Source organism: Camelus ferus, chromosome 10, assembly GCF_009834535.1.
Source record: "Camelus ferus isolate YT-003-E chromosome 10, BCGSAC_Cfer_1.0, whole genome shotgun sequence".
In the NCBI taxonomy this organism is placed as follows: domain Eukaryota; kingdom Metazoa; phylum Chordata; class Mammalia; order Artiodactyla; family Camelidae; genus Camelus; species Camelus ferus.
Genome location: NC_045705.1, coordinates 61,777,933 through 61,783,104, shown reverse-complemented (window position 1 = coordinate 61,783,104; position 5,172 = coordinate 61,777,933).

Below are 5,172 nucleotides of genomic sequence, written 5' to 3'. Positions count from 1 at the left end.
GAAATCAAAACACTGGCTTCAGATTCAGACTGATCAAGGAGGCTGTGCTGGAATTTACTGAGAGATACTACAGGCAGAATCAGGACAGTGCCAAAGAGGCAAGGATGAAAGGCAGGGACCCACAACCAGAAAAGGCATCTCAGAAGGGAAGAGAAGGTTAGGAAACAGTCTTTAGGATGACTGTCCTCTCTGTGACACAGCTACTTCTAATAATCTGGATGTGCTTACGTACTGGTTTCCAAAATAAAAGTACTTGTAAATTTTATTTTACAATCTTTCTTCTTAGTTCTTAGATTGAGATGTAATTCACATGCTATAAAAGTCACCATCTTTAAGTGTGCAATTCAAGTGGTCCTTAGTATATTCACAAGGTTGTCATCACCTCCCAAAATAACCGCATATTATTAGTAGTCACTTACCATCCCTCCCCTCTCCCGAGTCCTTGGCAACCACTAATCTACTTTCTGTCTGTAAGGATTTGCCTGTTCTGAGCATTTCATATAAATGGAATCATACAATATATGGCCTTTTGTGTCTGGCTTCTTTTATTTAGCATGTTTTCATGATCTCACCCATGTTTTAGCATAAATCATTCCCTTTTATGGATGAATAATATTCTACTCTATGGATATACAACATCTTGTTTATCCATTCATCAGCTGATAGATATTCGGATTGCCCCCACTCTTGGGCTACTATGAATAATAAACTTTTGTGTACAAATTTTTGTGTGGACATAGGTTTTCAATTCTTTTAAGGACATACCTAGGAATGGAATTCCTAAATCACATGGTAACTCTGTGTTTCAAGTTTTAAGGAACTGCTGAACTGTTTTACACAGCATCAGCATCTTTTTACATTCCCACTAGCAATGCATGAAGTTTCCAATTTCTCCACATCAGTAACACTTATTGTTAGCCTTTTTTATTGTAACTATCACTATCCTAGTGGACTGTGAAGAGTTTTCTTACTGTGGTTTTGATTTGCATTTCCCTGCTGATTAATGATGTTGAACATCTTTTCATGTGCATATTGACCAGTAGTATATCTTCTTTTCAAAAACATCTATTTAAATCCCTTGCCCAGTTTTAAGTTGGGTTATTTGTCTTTTAATTGTTGAGTTTTAAATGTTCTTTATATATTCTGGATATGAGACCCTTACCAAATACATGATTTGCACATATTTTCTCCGATTCTGCAGGTTATTTTTTTTACTTTCTTGATGGTGTCCTGTGACACACAAAGGTTTTTAATTTTGATGACATCCAACTTTTCTTTATTTTTGTTTGCTCATGCTTTAGATGTCTTATCTAAGAAACTGTTGCCTAATGCAATGTTACAAAGATTTATGTTTTATATTTTCATCTAAGAGTTTTACAAGTTTTTCTCTTAAGTTTAGATCTTTGATTCAGTCTGAATTTTTATATATGATGTGAGGTAAAAATCAAAATTCATTCTCTTGCTTGTGGCTATCCAGTTGTATCAGCACCATTTACTGAAAAGACTATTCTTTGCCCCATTGAATTATATTGGAATCCTTGTCAAAATGCATTTGATCAAAAATGTATGAGTTTACATCTGGACTCTTGATTCTGCTGATCTATGTGTTTATTCTTATTCCAGTACTACACAGTCTTGATTATTGTAACTTTGTGATAAGTTTTGAAATCAGAAAGTTAGTCCTCCAATTTGGCTCTTTTGTTTTTTTTAAGATTATTTTGACTATTCTAGTTACGATGAATTTTCATGTGAATTTTAGGTTTAGTATGCCAATTTCTGTCAAAAAAGCAATTGGAATTTTGATAGGGATTACATTTAATCTGCAGATTTTTGAGGGAATATTGGCTTCTTAACAATTGTCTTTTAATCAATGAACATGAGATATCTTTCCTTTTATTTTAGGTCTTTAATTTTTTCAACAATATTTTGTAGCTTTCTATGTAGTTTTTTTGTTAAATATATTTCTATGTATTTTATACATTTTGATGGTATTATAAGTGTAATTGTTTTCTTAATTTCATTTTTAGGTTGTTCATTGCTAGTGTATAGAAATGCAACTAATTTTTTTTATTTAGGAATAAACTTAACCAAACAGGTGAAAGACCTGTACACAGAAAACTACAAAATGTTGCTGAAAGTAATTAAAGAAGACAAAAACAGTAAGACATCCCAAGTTCATGGATTGAAAGATTTATTGTTAAAATGTCAATACTATACACTAAGGTGTATTTTTGGCAGAAATAAAAAAGTTAATCCTAAAACTCATATGAAATCTCAAGGGATCCTGAATAGCCTAAACAATCTTAAAAGGACAAAAGTTGGAGGACTCACACCTTTTGGTTTCAAAACTTACTACAAAGCTACAATAATCAGAACAGTGTAGTAAAAAGACATGTGGCATAAAATCAGACATATAGACCAGTGGAATAAAATACCGAGTCCAGAAATAAACCCTCACATATATGGTCAAATGCTTTTCATAAGGCTGCCAAGGCCATTTGATGGGGAAATACAGTCTTTTCAAAAATAGTGCTGGGAAAACTAGATATCCACATGCAAAAGAATGAAGTTAGACCCTTAACCTACTGAGTTCTATGTCTTCCATCTTTTTCTCTCACCTAAATCACTGCCATCAGCCTGCAGACTTACTGTAATATCCCTTGTCATCCCTAAAACAATGGGTCTCTTTCCCTAAAGACTATGAGGTCTCTCGATTCACCAAACCAAGGCCAGTTTGGAGGCTTAGTTTAATTAAGAGATGACATGGCCTGAAGTGGGCAAAGTCCATAGTTATAAGTTGAATTTATGATAGGTTGCATAAGAGGTGCCTGTGGAATCCCAAGTGGAGATGTGTAGCAGGCTGCAGGATGTAAAAGTTTATATTTCATAGAAGAGTTCTGGGACGGATATAGATTTGGGAATCATCTGTACAGGGTAATTCAAACCATGAGCATGGACAAGCTGGCCAAGGCAAGTGTAGAAGGAGAAGCACAGTGACTAATACTGTTCAAGGTTCTTTCCCTCTCTTCTCTTTACTTAATGTATTAGTTTCCTGTTTCTGTGTTTATCCCAAAACTTAATGACTTAAAACAACAACTACTATCTCACAGTTTCTGTGGGTCACGAATCTGGGCACTGTTTAGCCAGGTGCCTCTGCCTCAAAGTCTCTCCCAGACCTGCAGTCAAGGTGCCAGCCAGGGCTGCAGGCATTTCAAGGCATATAGTACTACAAAGTTCATTAACAAATAACAATAAGATGAAAAATCAGCACATCCTACTTGTGGCTACACTCTAACTTCCACGGCTAGGTTAGAAGAGGCTGTGCAACTTCTATCATTCTCTTTTGTGAGATGTTCGTACTCAACTAAACCCAGACACCATACTGTGAGGAAGCTCAGGCCACACTCAGATGCTATGTAAAGGTGTTCCAGCTGATAGTTCCCACACAGGTCCCATATGACAGCCACCATATGTCAAGTGTGTCAGTAAGGAAGCCTTCGGATCTCATGATCAATTTATTCCTGGTACATCCTCTCCACTTGTTCACCTTTCAACTCCATCTCTCATCCTCAGGGTGTGGCCTTAAGAGTGCAGAGCAAGAGCATGATCTAGTAAGAATGGATTTATAAGAAGCCTAATTCTATTACCAAAGGCAGGAATATCTTTATAATCCTTTGTCTACTAGTTCTAAAGGTGGTAGTTTATAGTGAAAACACTGAACTTGGCAGTAAAAGGCAGGGATTTAATTTCTAGCTGAGTACTAGTAATGTAGCCTGCAGCAAATCACTTAATTTCTCTGATCTTCAGTTTTCTTATCTGTAAAGCGGGCATAGTAACAGCCACCCTGCCTACATTACAGAATTACTGTAAAGATTAACGGAGAAAATGGGTGAGAAAAGCATTCTTTTAAAAAGTAAAACACTATACAGGGGGAGGTTATAGGTCAGTGGTACAGTGCAAGTTTAGCATGCACGAGGGTCTTGGTTCAATCTCCAGTACTTCCATTAATAATTAAATAAACCTAATTACACCCCCCCAAAGTAGAATACTATACAAATGTGAGATGTATTAACTGCCTACCACTTGTTACTTATAGGGATAAGAAGCAGAAGAAATAAATCTTGCCTTCTTTAGGTTCTTGGTGATAAGCCTCAGTTTGCTTTTACATTTGCTTAAATGCCTCCTCTGATTCTGTCTAACCCTCCTCTTAACTATTCAGAAGATAGAAGTAGAACTACTCCACATGTTCCTTGTCCAGTCTCAACAATCCTACAGTGCAGGTATGATTACTCATTTTACAGGCAAGAAAAGTGGTGCCCAGAAGCTGACTTGGATTCCACTAGTAGGTCTCTCATGGCTTAATTCTTCTTTTTGAGTTTAATGCCATAAGCCTCTCATCTGTAAAACTGGATCAGTAATAACTTCGCCATATAATTGTCATAAAGAAGAAATGAATAACAAGGGTAAAGTGCCTAGAACAGTGCCTGGCACATAACACCCGGTTATCTATGGCTACTCTAACGATTATTTTTAAAGTTTTTATTGCTCTTAATACTTCGCTCTTCAGTGCCTAACGAAGAAATAAAGAATTCCAAATTTGGTGATTAATTATTTTCCCTTCAGTGCCCCTTCTGCTCACTGACATATCCAGCTCTTCACTCAAAGTTAATTACCTCTTGCGCTCGTTTGCCTGAGACCGGGGGAATACGTTGTTCGTGCACTAGGATGGTGTCAGGACCTAGACTTAAGTCTGAGGCGTGGCTGTTAAGTTTAGACTTGAACAGGCCGGGATGAGGTGGGCGCTGGTGAAAAGAGCGAAACCCAGTTAGGAAACCTCCGACCTGTAAATCAGTGTGGTCTCTATTTCCCGTGCATCCTGAGACAAGGGACTCCCTGTCTCACGGCTCCGTTTCCCCATTTGTAGGAAAAGGAATTTATTATTTCTTGTGCTTACTTTCTCACAGGGTTGCTGTAATGACCCTGAAGCAGGATGTCGGGAAGAACGCTCCGTTATTCCAAGCCTGGAGCCTCAGAAATGGGAGGGAGAGGAGAAAGGGAGTCACGTGACAAACACGTTCTCTCAGGCCTCCGAGAGCTTGCCCTAGAACGTCCCGTCTCTATGGTGATGGCGCTCCAATTCCGGGGGCAGACTAAGTTGCTCTTCCGGGGTAG